The 16,678-nt window shown below is 33.0% G+C and overlaps 1 non-coding gene across 1 annotated transcript; it reads right to left on the bottom strand.

Moving 5' to 3' along the window:
- Nucleotides 1-14,456: 14,456 nt before the first annotated feature.
- Nucleotides 14,457-14,558, bottom strand: LOC125165063 (U6 spliceosomal RNA). The gene has a single exon (XR_007151953.1). It is a non-coding gene; the product is annotated as a U6 spliceosomal RNA (small nuclear RNA).
- Nucleotides 14,559-16,678: the final 2,120 nt, after the last annotated feature.

Here is a 16,678-nt window from a genome sequence, read left to right as displayed (position 1 = left end):
ATAAAAGATTTCTATATCCTGTATTTAAATTTTTTAAGAGGACATGTTTTCAGAAATTGATTTTTTTGTGTTGTTACCTTCTGAGACTTAAAGTTTGTGGTAGCATATAGCTTTGGAACAAGGTATCTGAGCTGCTTTTCTCAATTTATTTAACAACTGAAGAAATGAAGGACTTAGAAATAAGCTGTATGTTTGTGTGTGTAAGTTACTTTGCTTCAAAACCACTTGAATTATGGCATTTTGTTTAAAATGACCTTTAGGTTACTTCAAAAACATTGCTGTAGAAGCATTTTTTGTGATTACTAAAATGATAGAACTATAAAAAAGAAAATCTGGCCCACTTTGATTTCCTTTAGAATAAAGAGTTTTTCAGGTTGGAAAAGAAATTAAGAAAGCAGTTTTTCTGTGCTAGGATCAGATTAAGTTCATGTTCAAGCTGTAATCCTTTCTTAACTGTTCCCAGAAATTATCTTGCAAAAATGTAGTCATTTAGAAGAAGTGACTTCATATGAATTATTTCCCTTATACCTAGGCTTTTAATTGTTTTTTTTAAAGTAGTTCTATTTCATCCCAAAGTTAGTTCAGAAATGAAAAGTAGCTGAAAGTTTCATCAGAGCTGTAAAGACATTCCCTCATAGATAATTTGAAATGTGAATAATGAGCTGTTGTAATATTTATTCATGGGTTCAGTAGACTTTGTCTAAATCTCCTTTAAATAGTAAGTATGTTGGCTACTTGACTGCTGTCTCTCCTAGCAGTTTTTCTAGACAGGATATCCCTCTGTGAAGTCAGACTCTCCTCTTCGTAGTGTGGGTCACATGTATGTCAACTAACTTGTTAAAGCTCGAAGTGAGGGGATAGCTGCCAGCCTTGCTAAGTGCAGATTTCATTTTCATTATCAGTAGGTGAACTGCTCCCTGGGTCTCTTATTAAGGTCAGTCTGATTCAGTAGCCTACAACCACCTTGAAGCCAGTCTGCTTTCTCTGTACTTTCGCTTTTTTTTTTTAAATTGCTGTTTTCTGTTAACCATGTAAATGCCATAAACAGACTTTTGTTTAGGGGCAAATATCAGAATATAATCCTTATATTTCCTATGTACTATTTCACTACATTTTCAAAATTAAAATTATTCTTCTAATAATCATATGGGCATTTTCTGGGTTATTTAGATCATTTATGGACAGTTTTTAAATGATTCAGATACATTAAATGAAATAGCCATTGGATGTTTTCTAAATAAATTTCATTTCCTTTTATAATACTTCATATCAGATTTGATATTCTGTTTAGAATAACTGAGGTCTGTAGTCAACTGGTATTGAAGGGACTCTCTTCTACCCCTAAAATCCTCTTTCTGGAGATCAAGGTTTAAAAAGGGGGAGGGGAAACTCAGAGTTTGCAGTCATGGAGCAGTAGAGTGGAAATAGGATGGAAAGCAGTAGAGCACATGGAGTTTAGGAAAATGTACAATAAGAGTCTGTTATGGTAATTTTCATTATGTAAATATGGCATTCAACTTCTGTTTGACTTTCATTGGGTTTCCCTTTTCTCCACACCAGCTCATCAGTGGATAAAGGAACTTTCCATGAGGAAAGGAGAGAGAGGAATTCTTTTGTAAGAACAGAGGGACAAATAAAATATTTCATTTGGTTTTGTCATTTAAGTTGAAATACTTGCTAATTGTGTGGTACTTTTGAAAATCTCTATAGAATCACGTATTCTTCTATTTTTTTTTCTTTTTTACAACTACCAGTGCTCTGACCACTGGTCATCTACTGTTTAGGACAATAAACCCCCTTTTTAGTTACTAAGAATTTCAGTTCAGCCACATTCTGAGTGACAAGGAGAACTTGTAGTCATCTTAGGACATTTCACAGTTTGTGTTTATTATCTACTTTTTTTTTTCTTAGCATTTCCAAAAATCTCTGGTGGTTCAAACTAAGCTTCGCTGTCCCTCATTTTACCAGACAGTGCACATATTTTTAAAACATTTTTTAAAGGAATGTACGTATACAGAAAGGAAGAACTAGACTTTTCACTTAGAAATAGAGAAGCAACATGAATTTAGAGGTAAAGAAGGCATGTTTTAGAGAAAGACAATATTGGATTCAAAGTCCTCATTAATTCCTTATAAACCTGGGAAGACAGGTTATGTAAAATCACTGTTACTTTACTTCTTGAAATGTAGAAAATGAAAAAAAAATACCGGATAGTACTGTGGTAAAGACTAAAATAAGATAGTTTTACTAATAATTTTATCCATCAGTGCCAATTAGTATGTTTTTAGTTACAGTTTGTTCTCAAGCTCCCATCTCATTTGAAATAGAACATTTTGTAGGTGTGATGCAGGGGGAAAAGGTTAATATACCAAGAGCTATTTCAAATAAGATGTTTATTCTGCCTGGTTTTCTTTCTGCCTGAAAGAAAAAATAATAGCTATTTTGGAAGAATCAAATGTTTTATTTCTCCTTAAAGAAGGACATAAAGTGAAAAAAAATTATACTTTATTCTACCTTTAAATCCTGTCAGCATCCCTGTCCTTCTGAAGCCACGTTGATTCTTGGCACAGCTACAGACAGTCATAATGCAATGCATCTGAGGAGAATACAGATTTGTTTTAATAGTCAGATTCAAGAGAAGTGTTTCTGAGAACAGGCATCAAACTTTTCATTAAATTTTTGAGAGTCTCATCTTCGTGAGCTTTTACAGATAATATTATGGTAACATAAGTAACATATTTATATATTATTAATGATTTTTAGTGGTTCCAACCAATAACCAAGCATCTCTAGTCATGTCTTTATTTTTTTTTAATTTCATTTCAGAGAGTGTCTTTTTCTGTACTTGTATAATATGAGAGGTAACTTATTTAGCAGTCCCATATTTACTTAGTACATCTTGCCTTTTGTCAGGATTATCACTTTTTTTCCACTGAAATGGAACACAGAAATTAGAATACAGAAGAGTTCTCAGGGAAAGATGAACATTCTTGAATTAAAAATATGAAAATGATAATTTAAAGAGTGAAATTTTATAAACAAGAAAATCTGTTGTTAAGAATATCTACAAAGGAAATCCTGTGAATCTAAAATTAGTATTGGAATGACAGGGTAATAAGATTCTGTTACACTCTTAGAGATGTTGCCAGAATAGTGTGATATTAAGTACTCCATAGAGTTTGGGGATTACTTTTTTTTTTCTTTTTCCTTTTCTCTGAAAGGAATAAGTCCTAATAGAGTAACTTTGGGGAGGAATGGAAAAAGTAATTTGTTTTACAGGAGAATATTTGTTGCTTGTCACTTCTCATTGACTTAGTGTTTAAATGTATCTTTAGTTATAAGAAAGAATGAGAAATCAATATATATAATAATATAAAATTTACAAAATATTAGATGCTTAGAGAAATCATTAGGACAATAGGGTCAGTGAAATGGTAGTGGATAATACAAGGAAAAAGAAGTATATGAGAAAATTTTAAATATTAATTGTTTCTTTAGATATTTATGACTGTTGGGATTTTCTGTTTCTTTTGGGGGTCAGCATTGGTAAGTTGTATTTTTCTGTCACCTTATTTCTTCTCCTTATTTGCCAAAACGTTGTTCATATAATCACATTTTATCATTATAAAGTTGAGGATCTATAATGTCTACTTTATCATTCCTCACATTGGTGAATTGTTTTTTCTTGATTTTGTTGTGAATTGTATTTAAAAGCCCCCACAGTCAACTCTTAGAGATATCAAATGTTAGGGTTTTTTTTTGTATTATCTCTATAATGTTTTGATTTTCTGTCTTAGTGTTTTCTATTCTTATCTTCATTGTTTTCTTTCTCTTAATTTGATTTTAATCAGTTATTTTTCCACCTCTGAAAATGGAACCTTCTGTCACTGATGTTTTTATTTGTATATTATTATTAACTAATCTGACTCAGAAAACTCACTTTTCCTCTCATGGTTCATCTTTACTCTCACACTACTATCATACTTACAACACTTCTGACACGGGATGTGTGAGGTTTTTTTGTTTTTTGTTTTTTGTTTTTTTTTTTTTTCCCATCTCAAGCAATTCTGCACCACCACTGGGTGTCCTACAGTGTGACTCAATTTTGATGCTGCCTACCTAGAAACTGCATCAGATCCCACCAGATAAAGGGCTCAGTCTCACAAAGCTGCTTCCCACCCTCCAAATGCCAATCCTAATCCAACTTGTCAACTGTGCAGCTGACCTGCAGGCTATAGATTGGAGGCTCCCAGGACTCTCTCCTTGGGCTCCATTTATTTTCTAGAAGGGCTCACACAACTCAGGAACACAGGTTACTTTTCATCAGCTTATTATAAAAGGACATGAAAAAGGATACAGATAAAAATCCAGATGGAGAAGATACATAGGTCAACGTATGTAGAAAAGAGCGTAGAGTTTCCATGCCATCTCCAGGTGTCTCTCCCAGCACCTCCTCATGTTCCAACCTGGAAACTTTCTGAACACCATACTGTTAAGATTCATATGGAGGCCTCATCACAGAAGCATGATAAATTATTAACTCCATTTCTATCCTCTGTCCCCTCTGTAGAGAATGGGGGGTGGGGCTGAAAATTCCAAGCTTCAATTCATGGTTTTCTCTTTCTACAGACTAGCTCTACTCAGAGGTCCATGGAAAGTCACCTCATCAGAACAGAGGACACTACCACCCAGGAAATTCAAAGAGGTTAAAAAAAATGCTCTTTATGGTCTTACCACTTAGGAAATTCCAAAGAATTTAAGAGTTCTGTGCTAGGAACCCAGGTTAGACACTAATATCTACATTTTCTAATATCTCACATAACCTTATTCAAATTTACTTATTTTTTAACTGTTCTTTTTATGTTCCAGGATCCCATTTAGATACTACATTGAATTTAGGTACCATATTTCATTGGTCTTTTCTTTGTTGTGCCCCTTTCATAGACTTTTCTTGCTTTTGATGTTCATGACAGGTTTTAGGAGTACTAATCAGGTATTTTGTGTATTATCTCTATATATGGATTTGTCTCATGTCTTTCTCATAGTTAGATGGAATTATGTCTTTTGGAAGGAAGACCATAGAGCTAAAGTACCATTATCATCACATCAAGGATACACACTATCCTAACATGACTTATCACTCTTGATGTTAAGCTTAGCTTTAACACCTACCTTTTGTCAGGTTAGTTAGACTTCTCCACTGTGATGTTATTCTCTTTTCCCTCCTTACATAATACATTATTTGGAATGGACTCATGAGAATCTTACACTTAAGGAATGGAGAGTTATGCTAGACCTACTTGAAGAAGGAATATCTACATAAGTTATTAGGAATTCTTCTGCATGGTAGATTTAGCTTCTGTCCTCCATTTGTTCATTTTAATCATTTATTTATATCAGTATGGACTCATGGATATTTATTTTATGCTTTTAATTCAATGCTATTTTATTTTGTTTCTCAGGGGTTTAATTGTTGGTCATCATGAGATCTTTTAGTTGGCTCCTGTGTCCTTTCACATTTATCCATAATTTTTTAACATTTAAAAAATAATGTTTATTTATTTTGAGAGAGATAGAGATGCAGAGAAGCAGAGAAAGAGGGGTGGGAGAGAGAGAATCCCAAGTAGGCTCTAGACTATCATCACAGAGCCTGACACGGGGCTCGAACCCATGAACCATGACACCATGACTCAAGCTGAAACCATGAGTGGGATGCTCAACCAACTGAGCCACACAGGCACTCCTGTCCATAATTTTTTTAAAGTATTCCCTTCCTTTCTTGTGCTACAAGTTCTCAGGATTATTTTATTCATTTCCTATATCAGTCTTATAATCAGCCATTTATTAATAGTCCTTATGTTTTTTTTTAAATTGGAAAGTTAGACTTTAAGATATGGATGCTAAGCACGTTTGTTACTACTGAGGTGTTATTTCTTCTGTATTTCATCCCAGTTTACAGTAAGTAAATTTGTGCATATCCATACCTATGTATATATACATATCTATAAATATTTCTATATGTAACTTTGTATCAATGCAGAGCTACACATGAGTTTATTCTGTCTCCAACCCTAATCTCTTACCATATGGATCATTCTGTCCTCTTCACCTTGCTTATTTATTTATCTATTATCTGTCTAAAAGTGAGAAACCTGACTTCTACCAGCCATTACACATTTCCTTAAATTTTCAACTCCGGTATACAAGTATAGCACTATTAGAATTGTTAATTTAATTTGCATTTCCATGGGAAATAACTTTATCAACTAAAGTACAGTACTTATGTACACATGCTTATGCTTTAGTCTTACAGACTCTTCTCATTTCCAGAGCATTTTTATCCTGCCCCTTTAGTGAAGTTGCTTAATACAATTAAGTTAGATTATTTTTGCACATTTTTCATTCCATAAGAGGATTCCCCAACCTGTGAAATTATTTTAAAATTTGTATACATTAATCTTCACTTTTTGTGCAGTAAAGTTATTATTATTTTTACAAATATATAGTATAAGGTATATACTATTACCACATCATACAAAAATTTCTATTAGACTGAAAAAAAAAAACTATGTTTCCCTATCGACCCTTCTCTCTGAACATCTTACAACCACTGAACATTTGTATCATCTCTGCAGTTTTTTTTAACAGAATATCATGTAATTAGAATCATCGAGTATGTAAATTTTTCAGACTGACTTATTTTGCTTAGGAATATACCTTTAAGATTCAAGTATGTCTTGGGGCGCCTGGGTGGCTCAGTCTCAGGTCATGATCTCGTGGTCCGTGAGTTCGAGCCCCGCGTCGGGCCCCGCGTCGGGCCCTGTGCTGACAGCTCAGAGCCTGGAGCCTGTTTCAGATTCTGTGTCTCCCTCTCTCTGACCCTCTCCCATTCATGCTCTGCCTCTCTCTGTGTCAAAAATCAATAAACGTTAAAAAAAATTTAAAAACAAAAAAAAGATGCATGTATGTCTTTTTGCATCTTAATGGTTCTTTCTTTTTATTAATGAACAATATTGTATTGTGTGGATGTACCACAGTTTGTGTATTCATTCACCTATTTGAGAGTATGTTTGTGGTTTTCATTTTTTGCAGTTATGAATAAACCACTATAATTATTAACCTACAGTATTTTGTGTGGACATAAGTTTTAAATCTGTTAGGTAAATACATAGGAGTATGATTGCTGGCTTCTATGGTAGGACTGTGTTTATTTATCCTGTGTTAGTATGTCTAAATAGGCAATCATGTTCTCTGAACATAAAGACAGTTATTCATTTCCAATCTTTATATATTTCATTTCCCCATTTCTTCCTACATCATTTTTCCCCCCTGAAGAACTTCTTTTAATACTTCTTCCACAGCAGGTCTGGTATTCATGAATTCCCCCATTTTTAATTTTTCTGATAAAATGATTATTTTTCTCATTTTTGAAAGATAATTTTATCTTCTATAGAATTCTAGATTGGTGTTTTTAATTTCAACATTTTAAAATATTTCATTCCAGTATCTTCTTCCTTGTATACTTTCTAATAAGCAGTCTGCTGTAAATCTTATCTTCTTCCTTTAAAGTTAAAGGTGTATTTTTCCTCTGTCTTCTGTTGGAATATTCTTTTGTGTTTGTTTTTCTGCAATTTGAATACATCTCTAGGTACAGGTTTTTGTTCTCGTTGCTGTTTATCCTGTTGTTCTCTGAGCTCTTTGGGTCTGTGGTTGGCTATCTTATTCATTTGGAAAGTTCTTGGCCATTAGTAATTTAAATATGTCTTCTGTTACTTTTTTCTCTTTCTCATAGTCAAAATATACTTATATAATGCCTTTTAAAATTGCTACACAGTTCTTGGATTTTCTGGGATTATTTTTATTTTTATTTTTTCAATTTTGTTAGAGAAGTTTTACTGACATTTTCAAGCTCATTGATTCTTCCCTTGGTCATAACTATTCTACAGATGAGTCTATCAGAGACATTCATTTCTGTTACAATGTTTTGATTTCTAGCATATATTTTAGATTATTTTTTAGAGTTTCTGTCTCTCTGCTTGCATGCTGTTTATTCTTATGTGCTGCCTATTTTTTCCATTAAAATCCTTAACATACCAACCATAGTTGCTTCAACTTCCATGTCTTATTATTCCAAAATCTTTGTCATAGCTGAATCTGATTCTTTTTCTTGTTTTGTCGCTTCAGACTGTGTTTTCTCACTTTTTGGAATGTCTCATTTTTTCAGTGAATGCTGAACATGATGTATCAGGTAACAAAAACTGAGATGGGAGGCCATCAGTGTGACGATTTATGTTAACCTGGATAGAAGTTGAGTACTGTTTAGTATTTACTGTCATTGCAGGTTTCAGAGGCTTCACATTTCTTTAATGTCCTTGTTTGTGTCTTCTCCTTCAACTTTTAGCTTTTGTAAGTACTCCTCCTAAGAGAGACTACATGTTGCACCACTTTCAGCTAGGTACCATTGTTTTTTTTTTTTTTTTTCAACGTTTATTTATTTTTGGGACAGAGAGAGACAGAGCATGAACGGGGGAGGGGCAGAGAGAGAGGGAGACACAGAATCGGAAACAGGCTCCAGGCTCTGAGCCATCAGCCCAGAGCCTGATGTGGGGCTTGAACTCACGGACCGCGAGATCGTGACCTGGCTGAAGTCGGACGCTTAACCGACTGCGCCACCCAGGCGCCCCGATACCATTGTTTTTATACAGAGGTCTATTTTTATGTTGTGGTCAGGTGTGGAATAGGGAATGCTTTCTATAGTTTTATGATTAAAATAATTCTCTTAGTTGTCCTGTGCATCAATACTATGACATTCAAACTATTTTTCCATTGGTATAGATTTCTTCCCACCCACCCAGTACCTTGCTGATACAAAATATGCTAGAAGGGGATGGATTGGAAGGACTACTCTTCCACACTGGGATCAGGCTCTAATAAAATCAATGCCCTTGAAGGCTATGCTTTGCTATTCAGAATACTCTGGAAGAAGTTTACAATAATAATTTTTCTCCTTCCCCTGCCAGAGTCCGGTGGGTATCTTTCTCAGGTTTTTATCATGAGACCTGGTGGAATTCCTGGAGATAAAGTCTGTGAAAGTGTGAAAGACTTCTGCTCCCAGGAGTTTCTCATTCAAACTAGTACACACTCAAGCTCCAGAAGTGTGTCAAAATGACCATTTAAATTTCTGTCCTAATTTATGGCTTAAGCAACTTGTGCTCTGGGTAAGCATATCTTGTCTGTGGCTCTTTTGATGTGCCTGTGCCTTCAGATTTTAGAATTGTGGCTTCTTCTGCAACTTTAGTTCTCATGGGTCAAATGATAAAATGGTTTAAGTTTGAGTACCTTTTTCTTGTTGATACACTGGATATGGTAACTTTCAATCCCTTTATATATTGGGACTGAAACCAGTCAATATTGGTTTCAGACCATCAATATTTAAACCTTTTTCCTCTTCCAAGATGTTAAAGCTTTTCTTTCTGAACATTGCTTTTGCTAAGTCACACAAATGTTCATATGGTATTTTCATCTTTTTTCAATTGGCAATGTTTTCTAGTGTTACTTGTTATATGTTTTGTGAAATATGTTACTTTTCCTCATATTGTATTTATTGATTTCTAATTTAATGCTTTGATTATACTCTTACAAGTTTGATCTTCTGCCGTGTAATATGTTTTCATTTCCCACCATATGTTCTATCTTGATTAATAGTCCATATATATATATATATTTTTTTAAATGTGTATTCCATAAGTGTTAGATGTAGAGATCTTTAAAAGAGTTTTGTTCATAGTGTAGTTTAGATCTATACCATAACCAGTTGACTTTTAGTTGTTCTATCAATTACTCAGAGATGAAAAATTGTCCCACTGTGACTGCAGATTTATCTTAATTTTCTGTTTCGTTTTTATTTTGTATATTTGAAAGACATTCATACACAAACTTCTTTTTTTTTTATTGGGGGAGGGAGAGAGGGAAGGAGGGAGGGAGGTAGAGGGAAAGGGAGAAAGAATCGTAAGCAAACTCCACACTCAGTGCAGAGCCCCATGCGAGGCCTGATCCCAGAACCCTGGGATCATGACCTAAGTCAAAATAGAGTCAGCCATTCAGCCTACAGAGCCACCCAGACACCCCGTACACACAACCTTATTTATGAATTAAACCTTTCAAGATAATGAAATACATCTTGTTAATTTTCCCTAATGGTAATATCCACATCAGCTTTCACATGATTGCTTTTGCACTGTAAAGTTCTTTCATCCTCTCCTTTTATAATATTTATTTATTTATTTATTTACATTAGTAATTAAGGTGCTTCTCTTTTGTAAGCATACAATTGGTTCCTGTATTTGTATCCAGTCTCCAAATCTCTGTCTTAAATCAGAAGTATTAGATCTATTTACAGTTAATCTATTTTTTAAAACAGTTGGGTTTAGCTCTGGCGTTTTACTCTATACTTTCTGTTAACCTATTCCATTTTTAATTTTTTATATACGTATTTTTGCCTCCTTTAGTATTGAGTATTATTATTGTTATTATTTTATAATCAGTTCTTACTCCTTTGTTGGCTTTTCATCTATGTATCTTTGAATTACTTTTAATAGATGTTACAGAAATTGCAGTAGTATAATTCTATTTGCACCTTTCATATTTTGTGCTATTTTTGTCATATATAACATTTGTACATACATTTTTAACACCAGCGTATATATATGCTGTTGTTTTTCTTGCATATTTGTTGGCTTTTATCAGAAAAGTTGCAAGGAATATATGAAGGTCTATTAAAACTTTGTCAGATCCAATAATTTTTAATATTTTGTCACATTTGCTTTCTAATTTCTCTGTATCATTTGTGAATATATAGTATGTGACAAATTTTAAGTGTCTCAAATTCAAAATCACCTTGTTCACTTAAGAAAAACTATAAATTGGAATGACAATATGGAAAGACTATTTTGGCAATATATACCTAGTGTAATTTTAAAACTATTTAAATCTTACTTTCAGTCTAGAAATAAATTTTATGAAATTTACCAGGGTTCTATGCAGAATGAGGGTATTGTAACACTGGCCTTATTTGTCGTAGATACAAATAAGGGAAATTTAAAGTTAGACAAGATTAAATAAATTACAATATGTCAGTTTGATAGATATTATACAACATTCTAATATTTAATAGGTAAATTTCATGATGCAGTATTAAATACAAGCAGAATAAAAGAACTGTATGTTTAATATGAATATCATATATGTGTGTGTGTGTACATATATATGTACATATATATATATACATACATATATATATATAATACCTTTGTCTATATTTGTATCCAGACTCTGCTATAACGATGAGGGAAAATACTATATAAAAATATTTTAACAGTGGTCAAACAATTTGACTTGAGCAAAAATTGGGTTTTTGTGCTTGTGTATATTTTCAAAGATTTTTTTGAAACAAAATTATTGCAAGTTAGGTCCCTTTCCCACCATTTTAGAATTTTGGCAAACATTTTATAATTTTATTTGGCAAAATATTTTTCACCAACAGTTAGTAGACAATTTAGGATGTGGGTATTGGCAATTAAAATGACATTTTGGATGGCTTAGCAATAAAAACTATACATTTATAAAATCATTAATTCTAAAACATTAGATATTTAATACTACAACTATGACTTCCTTTAAAACAAGGGTTACATCTTACAAATCTTTATAAATGGCTTGTGTCTAGTATCTCTAACATCTAATAAACATAGTTTAAATATTTGTAAAATCACATTAAACTTCAAAAATATTTTCTAATACTAATAGTTAACATTTATTGAAAATTATTTGTTAATTAACCATTATTCTCAGTGTTTTACTAATGCAGTTAAGCTGTATTACAACATAATGAGGTAGAGAATATGCCTGTTTTACAGAAAAACAAACCAATACATAGAAATGTTAAGTGTTTTTTTTTCAGAAGTGTGCAGTTAACAAGTGGCAGAGGCAAAAATCAAAGCAGGAAGTTAGACTCTAGAAGACACACTTTTAAAACATACCTTAAATTGCCTTCCATATACTAAAATAGTTACATAGCCATTGACTCTAATGAAATGAAATGTTTCTGCTGTAGGCCATGGATTGAAGCTTGCATTATGGCCTATTATTTCTAAAAACAAAATTGAGGGATGCCTGGGTGGCTCAGTTGGTGAAGTGTGTGACTCGATCTCAAGGTTGTGAATTAGAGCCCCATGTTTGGTGTAGAGATTACTTAAAAATAAAATCTTTAAAAACATTGAAAAAAAAACTGTTAGAGAAGAATAAAATGTCAGAGTCCTTGCTGTATCATTGATGGATGGGTGGGTAGATGGGGTGGGGGGAGTATTTTACTGGTAATGAAGAGGCAAGATTTTGGGGCAAATAAGAAGCCTGGGCTCAAATTATGGATTAGTCTTGTGGAAAATTGAACAAACAGTCACTCAATACCTTAGTTTGCTCATCTGGAAAATGATATAGTAATAATAATAACTGTTGGATTGCTGTAAAGATTAAATTAATTAATATAAAGCACTTAAAATAGTGCCTGGTATAGAGTGAGTGCTACCTGTATATATTAATTGGCAGTGTATATGAGATACATGTCTAGTTGACTAACAGGAAAATTTATAAGCAATTACTAACTGGATGTGAAAACTCACTATGAATCTAATGAATAAGACTAATTTTTAAAATCTTTAGAATTGTGGTGATAGATGAATGTGACTTTAAGAACTTCTTTTTGAGAACAAAAATACATTAGTTATACTATGAGTACTATAGTAGGATGACCATATACCCCAATTTACATTTGGTTTCTGTCCTGGTTTTCTGTGTGTTGCTCTGAGGTGTATGTTAATAGCACCTACTTTACTCTAAAAACTGTCTTGGCTTAGATATTAAACTATGTGTTCACCTTAGTTATTAGGTTTCTTAATATTCATGTTAGTTTATAAAATGGGAAATGCCAACCTTCACAGTTGATGTCGAGTAAGAAAAAAAAAACTTTAACAACTCTCCAAGATTAAATTTCATACTCACATTTACTCTGCTCAGTCTTTCAATTTACATGTAAAATTATATGACTGGAAATAAAATGCTCATTTATAACTCCCAATGACTATTACTATGGTGATTAGCAAAGAGAAATATATACATTTATATTTATATTTATTTATATACAAAACTGCATATCAGATGATATTTGTATAGTAGAGCTGTAATCAATATAATCATTGATTTTTAAAAGCAACTATCATAAGAGCAGTTTATATGTACAAAAAATCCAGTTGCCTGGCAACTGATTTTTAAAACTCCAAACAATAAAAAGAGAACAATAATTTTTTTCCCATGTGTAAATACTGTATTCCTTTGGGATGGCTTTTTAAATACAGAACTGCAATGCATATCTTTGAATTTCAGTTCTAATTATGATACTCAACTTAAGTTTGTTTGCTTCTCAAGGATGCTGTGAACATTATGTTCATAAACTATTTTGATATCCTTAGAAGAAATACATGTAAGTAAGATGCATTGTTGGGAATAGAAATTATTTACCTTTGGGATTCTGACTGTCAGGTTGTATAAACCTGCAAGACAATTCAGGTATGATTGCGGAAAGAGAGCTTTGAAATACATGTTGCAACAGCCATTTTTTTAAATTTTATATTATAAAATAAACTCTTAAAGCTCACTCTGGTTGAAGTACTATGTATTATGTTGTTGGTCTCTTCAATAAAAAACAATCCCAAATGTGAAATTGCAAAATGTATCTTTAACTTCTTCAGCCTCTGATTTCTCTTCTGCTAATCACCATATGAATCATATTAGACTTTCATAATCACTCATGTTTAAGGTAAGTAACTGTGTTAACACAAAGATTGAACTTTCAAAACAGCATGGATCTTACCAGTCACCAAATTTTGTTAATAATCCAAAAGATGACAGAAAGAACAAAGCAAAGACATTGCATTTCTTTCTGAAAGAGGTTAGAACTGTTCCTTCACTCACCGTAAAACTGGTTTTGGTAGCTTATGAATTGTCATGATGAATAAAGAAATATTCTCAAAGGAAGCCAAGCCATTTCCATTTTGATTCTCTTAAGTTTTATACTTTGTTAAAAGCTACCCAGAAAGAAGAGGTCTATGTGACTACTTTTCATTCTTCCAAATCCACTTAATCCATGAATCAAATGTTTTGTTGCTGTTCTTATTTTATTATTTTGTTTTTTTTTTCCATAAGAAACGAAGACAAACAGATTTTTTCCCTAAAAAGCAATTTCAAAGCAAGGACTCTCCATTAAATTTCTGTAGTAAAAATCATCAGTCTGTTTACAAAGAGTTACTTCTTGGTTTCTGTTACATGCATGTTAGACCACTTAATGTTGCCTCAGTGTCAACACAGAACTACTTTGTTTCTTTATTCATTTACTTTTCTTCTTTAATAATATGGAAGGGTTCATGAATTTGCATGTCATCCTTGTGGCCACGCTAATTGTCTCTGTATCCTTAGAGTTTTAGTATATGGGCTGCTGCAGTGAGCAAAAAAAAAAAAACCCAAAAATAACAAACAAACAAAAAAAACGGAACCACTTAAAAAAATATTTCCGCTGTGATTCAAATTGGAGAAATTTCTATTAATCTGCAGTTTCACTGACCAATTTGCCTTCCTCTTTCATCTTCTGTTAAGCCTATCTGATGACTTTCATTTCAAACATTGTAGTATTCCCTTCTAAAATTTTAGTGTAATTATTTTTTACACTTATATCAATGCTAAGATTCCAAATCAATTATTTTAATCTTGGTTTCACTTATGTCATTGATTGTATTTGCAACAACTAATATACAGTGTCTATGTTAATTTCAATATTGGAGTTTTCTCTGGGCTTATTTTTTTATTTTTATTTTTATGTTTTTTACTTCCTTTGACCTTGAGCAATGGCTCTCATTTTCCTGTGACTTCATGTGTTAAAAAAAATTTTTTTTTTTGATTTAGGGTTGCCTGGGTGGGCTCATTCAGGTAAGCATCTGACTTTGGCTCAGGTCATGATCTCGTGGTTCATGAGTTTGAACCCCACATCAGGCTTTGTGCTGACAGCTCAGAGCCTGGAGCCTGCTTCAGATTCTGTGTCTCCCTCTCTCTCTCTGCCCCTCCCTGCTTGTGCTCTCTCTCTCCCAAAAATAAACAAATAAATTAAAAAAAAATAACTTATTTATCTCATTGGTGATTATACATTATAAAGACTCTAGATTTTGTTATCTGTCTTTTAGCAGTGTTTAGTTTTGTTCTAGAAGGCAGCTAAATTAAGAACTGATCCTTTTTGTGTGGAGATTTGTCAGATAAGTCTGTTTCAGTTTTGCTCTTGGTTCTCAATGAGTGCTTTAATTCTGGGACCACAGTCTTTCCTATAAGCGTGGACCTTTTGGAATTTTAAATGAAAGTGCACAGTGTGTACTTTGTTTCTCTAACTTGTGAAATTCACACTCCAAACTCTCGCTTCTCCACGGGGGGTCAGGAGAAATAGCATCTCAGCTCTTTAAACCTTCTACTACTTGCTTTCCATTGGGATGCTGGGAGTCTTACTTACCAGGCCAAGCACTAAGCACTGTTCATGGGCCAGTCGTAGTTTCAGATGTGTTTATATCCAGATGTCAGGCACAATCCTCTGTAGCTCTTCATATTCCAGGACTTTCTCAATTTATATCTTCTTTGGGACCACTGAATTTTGTTATTTGATACATCAAATCAATAAGCTCATCTTTCTTCTGGATTTCTAGGTGGTCTGTACTATGAAGACTGAAGGGGAAGAGGTTATATAAAGTTGGATTGAATCCAACAAATTTCCATCATCAAAATTGAATCCTCCCTAGTTTCTCCCTTATCTTCGGTCCTCTCCAATTGTTTTAAATAGTTTTAACATATATTTAACCTATAATTAATAATTAAATATTCTATCATTTAGAAGATAATATAAGCTACTAGTAGTGGAACACCTATTTTTTGCCCACAAGTTTTCGTCAAAGCTCATAGAGCAATGAAATATAAAAAAAAATCAATAAGAATATAGAAAATATGAAGGACAAAATTAGCAAGCCTGATAAATAGTTAAACAGCAGAAATTCAACCAAATTACAAGGGTGAACATTGTGTTCAAATGCTACCAGTTATTTACCTAAACTGATTAGACACTGCACTGTAAATAAAGCTTCAAGAATTTCAATGAACACTTAGAGTATGTTCTTAGATGAGAGTAAAATAAAAGGTGAAATCCTCAGTTGTTTAGAAATTAGTCAAGATTCAGGGTGCCTGAGTGGCTTAGTTGGTTAAGAGTCTGATTCTTGATTTTGGATCAGGTCATGATCTCATGGTTCATGGGTTTGAGCCCCATGTCCAGCTCTGTACTGACAGTGCAAGGCCTTCTTGGGATTCTCTCTCTCCCTCTCTCTCTGCCCCTCCCCAGCTCACATGGGTGTGCGCACTTTGTCTCTCAAAATAACTAACTAAACTTAAAAAAAAATAGTCAAGATTCTATGTAAGTCAAGATTCTAAATAATCCACAGATCAATGAGCCATTAAAGAAATTATAAAATTTTTGTAACTGAGTGATTATAAATGATAATCAAACCTTGTGGGCTATCGGTAGAGTTGTGTTTTCATGAATATA

This window comes from Prionailurus viverrinus, chromosome B1, assembly GCF_022837055.1.
Source record: "Prionailurus viverrinus isolate Anna chromosome B1, UM_Priviv_1.0, whole genome shotgun sequence".
NCBI classification, from domain to species: domain Eukaryota; kingdom Metazoa; phylum Chordata; class Mammalia; order Carnivora; family Felidae; genus Prionailurus; species Prionailurus viverrinus.
Note: the sequence above shows the minus strand (reverse complement) of the source record. Positions and strands in the feature narration are given on the sequence as shown.